The sequence below is a fragment of the Acipenser ruthenus genome, chromosome 4 (genome assembly GCF_902713425.1).
Source record: "Acipenser ruthenus chromosome 4, fAciRut3.2 maternal haplotype, whole genome shotgun sequence".
NCBI lineage: Eukaryota > Metazoa > Chordata > Actinopteri > Acipenseriformes > Acipenseridae > Acipenser > Acipenser ruthenus.
In genome coordinates, this window is record NC_081192.1 from 102,740,345 (window position 1) to 102,755,745 (window position 15,401).

The 15,401-nt window shown below is 39.2% G+C and overlaps 1 protein-coding gene across 1 annotated transcript in view; it reads left to right on the forward strand.

Annotated features, from left to right (window-relative positions):
- Positions 1-15,401, forward strand: part of LOC117399895 (double-stranded RNA-specific editase B2-like) — a 179,920-nt gene that overhangs the window by 134,384 nt on the left and 30,135 nt on the right. The gene's annotated exons all lie outside the window — the stretch shown is intronic.

Here is a 15,401-nt window from a genome sequence, read left to right on the forward strand (position 1 = left end):
TAATGATGTAATGCATTTGGACTGCTGACAGTAAGAAAGTGAAAGAGTGAATGTACAGATTAAAAATATCTACAGTATATCTCAAATGTATCGGATTATAGCCAAATGCGATCCCAAACACCTATAGGAGACGAGGTGTATAATAAAGGTTTGGTGAAGGGTGTTCACCTGTTACAGTGTGACGGTGAACTGACAGATGGATGGACAGACAGGCGGACACTTTCAATGCAACATTTAAGAAACAAACACATTGACCGTCAGTGCACCTTGTTCTGTCATTCACGTGCTTTGAAAATACATTTTAGTACATGAAAAGGAAAAATACTTATTTATCTTTGTTAATCATAATTGACCAAAAACATATTCATTTCTGGTTCTCATAAAATCATCAGCATTCAGCAATCTATAATGATCTTTTTTGGACACATTAAAACAAACCTGTAATTGAATATGTTGGCAGTCTACAGTTTACAGTTGGCAGTGTCAGTGTCCCTTTGCATTGATGAAAACATGTGCAGTTGTTGTTATCTGTAAATGGAAGCCTCGTGTTTCATTGCTGCAATTTCTACAGGGTAAAGGTTAATACTGTAAGGATATGTCTCGTACTTATGCAAAATCTGACCTATAAGGATATCAAATTTATTCTGCTGCCTGCACCCGTTTTCAAATGACACGATCAGTAGAAAAAACAGTTAAATAAGTCTGATTTAAATATCCAACTGGCACATCAGGTCAAACATTTCTAAGTGCTAAGTTCATCCTGAGACAAGCTGTGCCGCTCGTTTGGGAGCAGTTAATTCATGGCTTCTGTTCCTTCCCATCTCTGCTCCGGCTCATTTTTCTGCTCTAACGGCATATAAATAAAAAAGCTCACACTTCATTTAAAAGATAATATTAGTTCATTACAATTTCATAGACACTCAGGTACCAAATCGGTCATTATAAACCATAGCAGCAGTTCCAGTGCCCCCTCTGAATAAGGGTTTATCTGCTAGCAGACTGGAGAAGACCCCCAGTCCTGCCCTTTCAATGACCTTACTGCAGGATACAGTATGTCTGTGCACATATTTTATTCTAGAAAGGTCAGCCCAAGAAAAAGTGTACACAAATGAGCATTGGAACAACCTAGTGCCACCAGAAAACAGTCCATACACCCCCCTCTAGAAATGTGCCTCTGTGCTACTGAGGATAACAGAAATGTGCCTTTGTGCCACTGAGGATAACAGGTCTGTCCTAGAGATTATGATATTCTCTTCTTGAAATTCCAAAGAGCTCTGAGGTGTCAAATTGTGTGTTGTCCTACCCCTTAACATTGCATCAAAAAACACACAACAGCTTCTATCCACAACCATGTAGCAGACACAAGCACACACTGCATAAAAATCCACAACCAGCTCATGAGTGTGTGTTCTTTTGTTGCCCTGAGTTATTGTGAGACCGTTTTGCATGAGGGTTTAAGGCAGCAGGTTTCAGACTTTGATGTGTTTTTATAGATAGAAAGTCCTACGTAAGAGGTAGAAAGGTCCTACGTAGGAGTTAGAAAGTCCTACATAGGAGATGTATTGCTTAGTTAATCCACTAGTTGCAAAAATATTTACTGTCGCTTACCTGTTTTGGCAATAGTGCATTTGTACGTAAGCATCCTACTGCCAATTATCTGTTACATTTCTGTTTCAAGGTGAGTTATAGTCTTTTGTTAATTAAAACTCTCCTTTTCCAAGTGCAAATTAGCTCCTGATAAATGATAACAATTAACACGGATTTGCTTTTAAATTCCCATGCAAACAAAAGAAATAGTCGCAAGAAGCACTGCTCGTTAAGATATTAACATTATTTCGTAAAGCAACATAATTTTGGAAATCACATTAGGATGATTATTTAATATCGAAATAGGCATAGACTTGAAAATGCCAAAATCAATTGTACATATCAATTTCTTGAGTTATCATTTACGCCCTTTTGAAAATCCTTCCTTATATCTCCGATGTAGGACTTTTTATCTACTACGTAGGACTTTGTATCTTCAACATAGAACTTTATAGCTCCTATGTAAGACGTTTTAAAAAAAGTCCTGTGTAGGAGTTCGAAAGTCCTGCGTAGGAGTTCGAAAGTCCTGCGTAGGAGTTCGAAAGTCCTGCGTAGGAGTTCGAAAGTCCTGCGTAGGAGTTCGAAAGTCCTGCGTAGGAGTTCGAAAGTCCTGCGTAGGAGTTCGAAAGTCCTGCGTAGGAGTTCGAAAGTCCTGCGTAGGAGTTCGAAAGTCCTGCGTAGGAGTTCGAAAGTCCTACGTAGGAGTTAGAAAGTCCTGCGTATTTTTTTTATTTTTATTTTTTAATTGGCACTAGGGCACTTCTGTACATTTGTAATGGACATTTTAGAGTGTTGTTTTGTTCATTTTTACTAGTAACAGCAACGAAAGGTAGATACAAAATACAAAAGGTTGGTGCTGTGAGATGAAAACACTTGGTTTTACCAAATTTAAGGGCTAGTAATGAGATGAAAGAAACCTGAACATAAAAGATGGATTAGTTGGCTTTTGAAAATCAGTCCCAGTCCCAGCCTCAACCTCTTATTCAACCATGAGCTCCCTCTTGTGGTATTATTATCACTATTTCTGAGATTTACAGATTCATAGACAGCCTGAATATAACTTAGACTGAAGGGTGGGAATTAACAGGAAACTACTACCTGTTATGTTGGGTCTGATTGTATCTATGTTGGTGTTATTCTACAGTAACATACTATTCAATTGTAAAACAAGTAAAAACCCAAACAATATTCCATATTTCATCAAAATAAAGTGCAATTTAAGAATTAATAGAAGTAATTGAATATACTGAATAAATCATTGCAGTCAGATTGGAGCTACTACTGACTATAGAACAAAGTTGGATGTGCTGCATGTTTCATGACTGTGTAGCTGAAGAAAACATCTGGGGTAAAACTCAAGTGTAATACTTGCTCATAGTGGGCCTCTGTTGTCCTTTTTTGTACCTGCACTAAAAAACAGTCCCCTCCTACCCACAAAGCTGGCCGTCAACTGGACCTCACCTTCTCCAGGGCCTGCTGCCCCTCCACCCTCTCTGTCACCCCCCTGTACCTCTCTGATCACTATTTCATCTATTTTTCTCTGTCTCTCCCCCCTCTCCCTGCTCCTCCTACCCCCACTGTCACCTCTCGCCGTAACCTCCGCTCTCTCTCCCCCTCTGTCCTTGCCTCCACTGCTCTCTCTCACCTCCCTCCTATCGACTCCTTTTCCCAACTCTCCGTAGACTCTGCTACCTCCACCCTCTTCTCCTCACTCACCTCCTCCCTCGACTCCCTCTGTCCCCTCACCTCCCGACCTGCTCGCCCCTCCCCTCCCCATCCCTGGCTCTCCTCTGCGCTCCGCTCGGCAAGAATCACACTGCGATCTGCTGAAAAGAAATGGAAGAGAACCAAACTCCCTGCTGCCCTAGACAACTCTTTAACACCTCTCCCTCCCCCGCACCCCCTCCTGCTCCAACCCCTACACCCACTACATCCCCTACTAACTCGCCCTCCTTCTCCACCTTCTTGCCCCTCTCAGACTCTGACCTCTCCTCCCTGCTCCAGGGTCACAATCCCACCACGTGTGCCTTGGACCCCCTCCCCACTCACCTCTTTCAAGCTGCTGCTCCTGCTCTACTCCCCTTCATCTCCTCCCTCCTCAACACCTCTCTACTTTCTGGTATCTTTCCCTCTGCCTTCAAAAAAGCCTCTATCACTCCCCTCCTCAAAAAACCTACCCTCGACCCCACCTCCCTCCAGAGCTACCCTCCTGTCTCCCTCCTACCCTTCTCCAAAACCCTCAAGCGGACTGTACACCGCCAGCTCTCTTCTTTCCTGTCCAACCACTCTCTGCTTGACCCTCTCCAATCTGGCTCCCTCCTGCCTGGCCTCCCTGCGTCCGCCACCCGTCCGCTCCAGCTCATCCAGAACTCTGCTGCCCGCCTGGTGTTCTCTCTGCCTCGCTTCGCCCACGCTACTCCACTACTCCGCTCGCTCCACTGGCTCCCGATCACCGCTCGCATCCAGTTCAAGACTCTTGTACTAGCCTACAGATGCCTTGACCAGACTGCACCCAGCTACCTCCAGACCCTCATCTCTCCCTACACCCCCACTCGACCTCTCCGCTCCGCCTGCACTAGAAGACTGGCTCTACCTCCGCTACGCTCCCCTGCCTCCAGAGCCCGCTCTTTCTCCACCCTTGCTCCGCAGTGGTGGAATGACCTTCGTACAGATGTCAGCACTGCCCAGTCCCTGACCACATTCCAGCGCCTCCTTAAGACTCACCTCTTCAAACAGCACCTGTAGAACTCCTCTGTTTGCATCCTGGGACACTATCACCCTTCATGTAAATGTGCTTTATTTTGCTCTTATCTGCCCCCTATTTTACTGCATTTAATCCTGTACTTCAGAATACTGTAATCTGCCAAGTGTTTAACCTGTAGTATTTTGTATTTAATCATATCCTGATGTAACTATCACTATTTAATCATATCCTGATGTAACTATCACTATTATCTGCTGTATTATTGAATTGTGGTTTGTCACACTTGAACAAAAGTTATTGTATTTCTTGCTCTTATTGTATTACTTGTATTGTAACACTTAAAATGTATTTGCTTACGATTGTAAGTCGCCCTGGATAAGGGCGTCAGCTAAGAAATAAATAATAATAATAATAATAGTGTAGTGGAGAAAACATGTGAAACAGACTGTGCTAAATAGTAACATAAATTATTCAGTTGTCGGCTTTATAACTAGGAAGGACCTTTTAAGATATTTCTAAAAGGGCCACTGAGAATATGCTACTCCACAACTGTAAACCCCCACAGTGCAATCTTCCCAAAACAGCTTCTGACATGTCCTTGTGGATACCCACCTGTTCCAGATGTTCTCTAAGACTGAGCCTCTTTTTCTCTGGAAGGGAGAAGTTTAACATAGCCACTGTAAAATAGAGTTCTATAAAAAAATATTTTACTTACTGTGCTAAGAAATAATGAATTCTGTAATGTTACAGCTTTTGTCAGTGTGTCGCCTTTCTTGTGTCAAGTTGTTATTGCAGGCCAATTAGATGGAAACAAATAGGCATTGAGGTTGAGAGGCGCTGGCAGCTAATGATGAACATGCCTTGCTGTTCCCTAAAGAATGAACCCATTGGAAGCAAAGTGATTGACACAATGCACTGCTACAATACCACATTCACATCCAAGGGTTTAACCAAAACAGAGCATGTCAAATTCACTATTTTTAATGACGCTTATTAAAGGCACTTAACTGATGTCTAGTTTCCTAATAACTGGTTGGCACGCAGTCATTGCATTTCCACGAGGGAGAAAAGGAAATCTGTATACTAGCCAGCCCCGCTTTTACACAGCTAGTATATCATTTTCATAAGCTGCTGTATAGCTGACGTGAAAGTCTTGTGTCACATTTGTCTGGTGAAGTTTGCTCAACCTTATAATACCAACAAAAGTGTTGCCAACAACAATGAAGCTTAATTATGAAGGGCATGGAAAACAATGTACTCACTTCTCTCCTCCATCTCTCAATTACCATATTTACACGGTGGTGCTGACTTCTATAACTACCCGTTATCTCAGGTAAAGACGTGACTTTCCAGCCCATTTAACACTAACGTCCGCTCTGATAAACTCCGAGTCATCCTTCTCAGCAAGTTGGCCTTTTGCAGTTCCTAAGGATGTATTACATAATAAACCCCCTACTGACTTGTACCTCACAGTCACTAAATGAATAAACTCCCTTGCAACTGAACAGTGATGGCAGAAGAGGACAAAAATAAATAGGTGAAACCAAAGATCAACCGACAAAGGACATCAGTACAAATCACATTCAGTTCTCTTCTTTAAGCATGTGTGTTTCCAGCTCAAAATCTTCCATTGATTAGTAATAAGGACTTATATAGGAACATATGAGGTAATAGAAATATGTGTCTAGATGTAGGGGAAACATAGTGCAGGTGATAGAAGGTACATGATGTCAGTGTCAGAGAATATATGTTCCCCCTGAATATTTGTTCTCCCAGGAATTAATATTAAATCGCCCTAGGAACCAATGTTTGGGAATATCGGTTCCCCATCTGACTATTTGTGCCCCCTTATTTTTTTGTAACAAAGTAATCTTTCTTTGTCTATATATTTTCCTAACCCTAACCCTAAACTTGTATCAGCCAGTCCTCTCTGACAGGTCCAGTCTCACCTACAAAAGTTATACATGATAACAGCCTGCTCACATTTACTAGTATTACACATGCATCATTTATATACAAATAGGATACATAAGAAACATGCATGTAAGGGAGAAAAAATCTTCGCTGGTGGGAACAAATATTCAGGGGAACAAATATTAGTTTACACCAGAATAGTCCCCTACACTATCCCTGGACCACATGGAACAGATAAGACAGACGAATCATCCAATTCATCTACAGGGTTTTTAGGTGAAATTCAATTATGCATGGCCCACCAGCATATAGCTTTCAAGCCAGCAACACAGTGCTTATAGACATGTTTCTTGAATAGATGGAAACCTACATCAATAAGATGGAAGCACTTTTAACACAGTAAGCCGTTTTTACTATTTCTATTAGCTGTTCGTCAATCAATGCAGGTATGCCCGTTGCCTTCCCCTCAACATATCCCTGTAGTTTGAATAACAACTAAAAATAAAATTTAAAAATAGAAGGCCCTTTTTAATTATTTGGAGTAAAACTATAATCACAGCAGAGATACTAAAGTAATTGGCAACACCTCAGGGTTTATTGGGCTGCAAGAAACGTTTATTGATGGGCACTGAAATCACTATGAAATTAGAATTCAATTAACTGCATCCATTGTGTCTCCCCCAGCCTAATGGTGCTCCATTGAGAAGAGCATTTTATAGCCAAGACGGATGTCTTGTAATGAGGCCTAAGAACATTTTCTTGACCTCTCTCTTTCTCATTGGAGGCTTCAGTGCAGGTCTATATTCTGTGGTCTGAACTGAACGTCTAAATATGCCCAACATTTCCCTTAATGGCACCCAGAATCATTTATTCTAAATATCCTCAGCATTTCCCCTAATGGCATCCAGAATATATATATTTTTTAAAAGTCTGAAAGGTTTATCAGTGTATATTTTTCCTCTGACAATCATAATAAAATAAACATGCTAATCCCAGCCAGACCTTTAGGTTGAAATAGCGTTTAATACAGCAATGCATGAATTAAACATACTGTGAAAAACGTAAAATGCTTGATGCATGTCATATAAATTGCACAGAATGTCTGAGTGGTCAATAAGAGCACATTGACAAGGTGACTTAAATAACTACAAATTGTTGTAATTCAAACCTTCGTAGCAAACCATTAAAAAAAAAATAAAACTATGTGCTCTCACCAAAGTCATACAAAGCAACTCAAAAAGCCCTTGGAAACCAAAATGAACAGTAAGAAACAATAAAGTACAAAAACACAACGAATGAATTATTACACACATAGTTAGAGCATGTCAAAACTATTTAATTGTGTAAATACACCTGCAAATTATTACAAAGAAATACCTTAGGAAGATCCTACCATTTTTACAGTTGAACTAATATTAACAACTGTCCTCCGAGAATCTCTTATCTGATAACAACATGTTAGATAAACCTTGTATAGTAAGTTTCGTCTTAAATAGTCCCTAGTGGTCCTAACTAAGAGGTTCTATTATAAGATCTTTACCACAAAGTCTATAGCATGATAAATTAGACAGGTTTGTGGCAACAAGATATGGTCTTGCTGTGGTCATGAATCACCACAAGGAGCATACATTTTTCTCATAGAACAAGACTTCCAGACAGTAAAAAAACAAAATCATTAGTATTAGTAAAATGCATTAAATTACAAGCTAGTGTTTTGAAATAGCATTCCAAACAAAGAGAGAGATACTCATAAACATGCAATTGTACTAGAAATGATACACTGTTTGGTCGAAAGATGCTATTTAATGCTCACAATTACTTCTGTGAGGGATGGGGGGAAGAAAGTGTGCATTCAAGCCATTTGAAGTCCCTTAAAATCCAATTATTGATTTTTGCTATGCTGTCTTTTGCGGTCTGAAACAATTTCATAATTTACTTTGGTCAATGGAAATAATAAAAAAAAAAAATCATTGAAATGTGAAAAGCTACAAGAATTGCAATATTCAGACGTGGGTAATATTTAAGATTATAAATATTTGAAATGTTGTGGCAAAGTGTGTGTGGGGGGGGCGAGGTGCAAAAGGAAATGTCTACTTGTCAGTAAAAGTGCTAGGCATTAAAAAAGGTTATCAAATCAAAATAAAGTTGCCTACGACCCACCATCACCAATTTCAGACATGCCACTGCTCCTTTCCAAATAGTGCACATATGACATTTTCCCTTGATCCCTTGTTGACTGTTTAGAATTAGAAAAGAACACCTTAAGCTATAACTCAAATGTCAGGTGTGACAGTCTAGTGGAACCGTATCAATATTTCATGATGTATGGCTTGCTAGAAGGCTTTCGAATGCGTACCCCTGCCAGACATGACACTGGGTATGCTTTGCACTCAGTCAGCCATGCTGTGTGTGCAGTGCTGCAGTAAATGAATGTGCGATTTGATACACTGAACATGACTGCATTACTGACATCAGTGATTGCGTTGCAGACTTTTACACAGTACATGCATTCGTCTTGGTATCAAGGGCATGTAAGGGGTTTGTACATAATTAAAATTATTGGGCATAATTACTCTTTCTTTGTCATATAAATAGCTGAACTACCCAAATAAACTAGTAAAAGTCTTCCATAGAGAACTTCCATAGCAAAAGGCAAATATGTAGCATTTAAACGTCCTTTACATTAGTAATGCAACATCTGATAGTGCATTATGAATGCATGTCTGGGTGAAACAAAGGGTGGCATTTAATAAACCTTATCTATGGGACAGCAGGTCTTTACTAATGTAGCCTTTCAACAAAGGGTAAAGGTCATTAAGAATCAGAAAATGACAAACCATCTGTTTCTTAACAGTCCTTATTGAATATGAAGTATTAACCCTCATTTGAAAATAAAAAAACAAAAGCATTGATTTTAGCTAAGGTTATTTAGAAAAGTCTTTCCATAAGGTAGCAGATACACTTCAGAATACAGGTGCATTGCAGTTACATTGTAATATTGACTGGATACTCCCAAAGAAGCACACTTTTGTTCTGAATACCAATCTCTTTACATTTACATTCTTCAAACGGAGAGATGGTTAGTCAGTCTGACTCTGGAGTTACAAAGTGGCAAATCAGTGTTTAAATAATCCCTAATTCACTGAAATGCCTTTATTCACCTCTTCGTAGCAATTGCACAATGGAAGCCTAACAGGGCGGAGGCTATGCATGAACCGGCGACCCTGCACACCGCAAGCGAGTGTCTTAACCATTATGCAAAGCCAGGTTCGTCTGCATTCATGGTTATAGACCTTTTAACCTCATCTCATCTCACCGATTGGGAACAGAATCCTTACCAGCAGTGTGTGAGAACACTGGCTGTTACACAAGTATTACAATTTAATTAATATTCAGATAGGAAAAGGAGCAATTGAATACAGTGGATTCAGTGACCGTGGTTTCTTTGACAAATCCAGTTTTCAGTGTTTGCCTTGACAAATCCAATTTTCTGTTGAACTGGAAAATGAATCAATTTAAAATAAATTTGCTGTTAAATAATGTTGCTAGATGGTTTACTGTCTAGCAACATTATTTAACAGCAAAGGGCTGTCTCATGAATAGGCCTATATGTTTTCTTCAAATTAATTCCTTTATAATTCTATTTGAATGAATCACATTTCTATTTTTTCATTTTGGTTTTTATTGTAGTACCAAGCCCTATTCTCGAAAGCAGTCTGAAACAATGTCTTAGTTATTTAAAGCCTGTTGAGTTGAAGATTTGTGAATAGGGTCTAGTCTGTTGTGCAGATAGAGCTTATAAAGCCTGCCTGTTTTTATATATTTTCAGCGGATTCAGGGACCTGTTTATTTATTCAAATGTAGCATCCATTTGTGAATGTTGATAACATTTGTATGTGTTTGCACAATCTCTCTGCCCAGACTTCTGCTTGCTCAGATGGTCAGGGATGAAGAGCGTTCCAAGTGTCAGATTGGCATAAATAAGTGAAAAGGTCCAATGCAAATCTGAAAGTTCATGTTTGTCTTGCAAAATGACTGTTAGGGATATGCAAACATTCAATGCATGTTGTTATATATATATGAATCGGTGCTTGGAAATTCTGGCCTGTGATTGGTTAAACCTCATCAGAGGAGCAAAAATAGATTGAACTATTGCCCTAACATCCCTACACCACAGGGCAATAGTCTCCCTTCTGACATGTGATTGGTTCACATCACTGTCAGTTCCGCCCCTTTGCAAAACATACTACAAAAGAAAGATGCTCCAAACACTAAAATGGTCATGTCACTGTCACTGCTTCCTGTAATTCAAACAAATTCAACTCGACGACGTAAACAAATATGATGCCCAGGATCTAAATGCACTACTGAGAGAGTATTATGCAGCAGTCAGGAAGCCAGACGGAGAGCTGTACACCAAAAAGACTGTGATAACTATTTATTTATTTATTTATTTATACTGTATCAGCTATATTTAAACAAAATATATAAAGTCATACTTACTATCCAACCTTGCCTCACTTATTTCCTTGACTGATTCATATATTAAATATGTACTGCACTCTCATCTCATAGTGGAAAATTAAATGCCCCTCAGGAATACTATTGTTACGTCCAGGGTGCGGCTTTGGGCGTTATAGCCCCCTGTCAGTAACAATAGTCTTCCCTCGGGTCAATAATTTCCACTATGACCCTCCTCTCTGGTCCATATGTACTATATATTGTTATATATTGTTCTTTTGGGTCCTTGTTTGGGATTTATTGCAGGACCATTTGGTTTATTACAGTATCTATACCTTTTCATGGCTGGTGTATAGGGAGTTCATCCTCATGCACTATTTACACGTGAACTTGTACAGGGTGTTCTGGAATTCTGCTCCTCACCCTCAAAATGGGCTACCCGTAGCACCGATTAACAGAGTCATCTGAAAAATAGCACCTCCTCTCCAAATAGGCAACCTCACGTGAACAATAAATAGGTCATTTGGAGAGGCAGAAATGACCCGTGTTGACTAATTGTCTTGACTTTATATTATATTATTATTATACAAGAGATAAAACCAAATATACGTAATGAAAAGGATGAACCAAGTTTATTATACGACGAATACAAACAATTGTCCATAATGAAATAGTCGGTACTGAGCTATAGTTTCATCCTCAGTACTCTCCCTCTGTTCCTGGGTTGTTCAGGAAGGTTAAGAGCCTGCACTCTCCTTTATAAGAAATACGTTATGACTGCCTCCATAATGCGCTTCCCTATCAGCTGCTTTCTAACTTTTTCTTTGCTTCAGACTTATTTGTGGACCCTTTTAGGGCCGGTGTTGCTGTTCTACCACATCATAAATCTAATTTTAACATCACAGACTTCATTTACAAATGAGCCCCACCTGCAATTTGCCCATGCATATCATTAAGGCTTGACACGCCTTAAAATGCATGGCTAATGAGCGGCGGAGCGCATTTTGGCGGTGCTAACACGGCCTTAACTTGCCAAAAGTGTCATGATACATACGGGGTAACGTCGTCACAAACTCTTGATACATGACCCTCCTGGGGCCCTATTTTGAACCAAGTGCAAAGACACAGTTTCTGAGAGGTGTATATGAGACTTTAATTCCAGGAGGAGCAGTGAATATATTGCTTTGAGTAATTTAACTACAGTAGGCCTGAAATTAATTTAGCCTAGCTTATGTATTCCTACCATTTCAAATATATATTTTTCATATATATTTAAATCTACACATACTACTGATGCACATTAACAGCAAATGATATCAACAAAGGAACATGTCTTATGTTAATACGATTTACCTGTGAACTTTTCTTTATACAAATCTTACAGCCCCTTTAAGTAGATTCTGTGTTGACATGTGTCTTCCAACTTGTTATTTTCAACTGTAGAAACTGACTGACAAACCTCAAGGGCTACTGTTAATTTTCCTTCAAACTCCCAGTGCTGACAAGTGTCAATTGACATTGCTTGACATTTTCCAAAGATACAGCCAACTTTATGAATCAAATATTATAGAAGCAGCATAGATAGCCAAAGATCACAAGAGCAGGCATGTTGTTTGCTTTTTCTTTTTTTACTTTCTTCCTCAGGCATCGTCATGCTGTTAACACTCCTGTCCTGCGGTAAATAGAACGAGAAGCAGATTCAATGCTCCTATTTTGCAAAGCATTCCATTTCTGAGCAGTGCATCAAGCATGTAGCTGATCGAAAAAGCTTTCAATGGGCTAGGCTTCGTCTGGTCTGACAGGCAACACCCTGCTGATAGTGATAAAAGCGTCAGTGGGCAAAGTCTGTTGCACAGACTGTAGAACCATCTGGACTTTATGTTGAAAAGGTTGGAGATGGTTTGAGGCAACATTTTGTCACACTTTCAAATATGCGCACAGTTCATCTTCCAAACATGTTTTCAGAATACTTTCGTCATTGAAAAAAACAAACAAACAAAAAAAAACAGTAAGTTGTCCAGATTGGTTTGGATATCGACTTCCCATCGTTAGAGATCTTGTTAAAGATCTCTAAAGCAGTATTCAGTGTTAGAAGATGTGGACTACATACCGTGAAGGAGCAACTGTGTTACTAGTTTTGTATAACTATGGCTTTGGGATTAAAAAAACTCTTGGACAAATCTAGCAAAATGAAAAGATATCTAGTTTCAAAAGCCAATAGATTTCTTACTCTAAAAAATATGGTGATGCAGTGTCCAAAGAGACACCATTAAAGCCTGCAGAATGAATTGTTAAATACCTATAAAGAAATATCAGACACAGCCTATGTTTATGCAGTCAGTGCAGCTCTGGTGGTGCCTGATAAGATAGCAGGTTTGAATAAATCGTGGCCGCATATAGGAGCGTGTGATTGCCTTTTTGAACTTGATATAGCAACGTACTGTGGCATCATGGATGTGCTGCTGGAAATCTGTGTACCTGCGTTCGCTTTATGAATACAAATTTAAATTGTGGGTAAACCTTCTCCTTTAATTCATGCGGCCGGCTGCTAGATCATGCTGTTTATAGTGCTGAGCTACCAGTATTGGAACAGGGTGTGTGTGTGTGTTTTATTAAGACTGATATAACTCTTTGATTCTCAGTCCCAAACCAAATTCAATCAGGCTAACAGCAGTGTAGGTTGAAAGAGCCATTTTTGTAAACATGCTTGTGTTGAATAAGCTTAATGAAGGACCTAAATCTAGGCAGAGAGTTTCAAAGTTCAATTTTCTTACAAACATGCAAAAGCAATTACATATACTAAAGACAAAATATCTTTTCATATTTCTGGAACAAAAACTAAAGTGCAATGCCCTGCCCTCAGAAATTAGTTGAACTTTTGAAGTTGACATCAAGGGCCTGATTTTGGAAGTATCTATACTATAAGTTAAATATATAGGACAATCCCACTTTAGTACCTCAATTGCACAACACACAGTACCCTGTGTTATACTGTACATTTTACATTGGCAAAGTCCTTCCTCCTTTTCATTTTAATGGGCTATGCAGCGTCTCAGGATATTGCTACGTTGGTCTGTAAGCTGCTTTTTGTTAGTTGTTTTTAATTTAAAATCACCTCATAGCCATTTCATAACTACGATCTGGCACTCCAGAGTGTGTGCCGTTGTGGGATATTGCCACTTCTCAGGCGCTTGAGACGTGGTGACATTATAGACTGCTCAGGATCTTTCAGCCAATCAGAGTGCACGTTTCGCCTTCTGTATTCCACGACACATCCTGGAGAAACCCTATTCATGACATCACTGTAACACACCTGCTACCTGTGGCTGCTTACCTTCAGCCTAGACAGAGCCACCCATGGACCTAAAAAACCAACAAAAACCAAATTTGTTGAAGTCTCTGAAGTGACATAAACTTTGATGAAGGCATTAGCCTAAAGGTCTGTGATTGTCTTTAAAGTTATGGATTTCATACCAGTTATGGGAAATACTTTATTACTGGAGTAATTTGAAATCCACAGCAACACGCTTGACACCTGAGGCATGTCCTACAGCTTCAATATTGTTTCTTTGTTCTGAATTATTCAGCACCTGTACCCCATGTCAGATACATCCCCACAGGAAAAGGCTCTTAGGTGAAGGTTCAGCAGAGAATGTATCCCTGTTGACATTTGTTCCTTGGCATAATATTGACTTCTAGAAGAAAACAGCGAAATTGGCATTGGCATTGAACATTACCTAAGCAATAAATGTAGAATTGCTCGCAGGGAGTGCGACAGAAGCATTGATGATAAATAGTTTTTTTTTGTTGTTGTTTTTTTCACTGTGGATTTCCTTAAAAATAAATTTTGTGATATTGAATATAGTTAAATACCAACATCTGAACTTAATATATATATATTTTATATATATTTGAATTGCAGACGTTATATTTAAAAGGTGAAAGGCTTCATGCCAGTTGTACATCTTTCAAATTGTTTCTAAATTAGATTTGTGTTTTGCTGTCAGAGCTATGACTGGACTTGACAGTGACAACTATAACCACCTACAGCTGCAAGTAATAGCAGGACTTACTTAAGATTGTGTCACGACAGGTAAAACTTCCTTTTCTTTCAGGGAATGTATAAAGGCAGGGAATGTAAACAAGAAACGTGTGGCTTGTCTCTGATAAAGAGGGCACAGAATGAAAGAATGTACTTTACAACAATCAATTATAATTTAGTGTGTAACGAAACAGGATTGAGGGGAAATGCAGTTTGTTTAATTTTACATAATGTATAAGAAATTTGTCTGAGAGAGGAAAGAAGTAAAACCAGCCCAGTCAAGGGAGAAATAGTGACTTTACTGGAATTCAGCATATGCAAATCTAACCTTTATTATAATCCATTCTTTTAAATCCGAAGGCAGACATTCAATAGCAAATGTTTACCGAAGGCTTTTAGCTGTGTAATCTATTGACTTTCAGACTACTGCAGCCCTGTCAAATGTCTTTTTTTTTTTTTACTGCATTTCCAGTGTAGGGAATATAAAATATTCATTAATTTCCGTTACAAGATTTGGTACCAGAGAGGTAATTAAGACTGTTGTTTGCATTGCTCTAATCCTTGTTTTTGATGTTTAATAATCTGCTGTTTGTTATGGGCTGTGGAGGGTAAGCTGGCAATTAGAAGACAAAATAACATACATAGGGTCAAGAACGTGTGAAACCAGTACATGGAGGCAGATCACATCTGTTA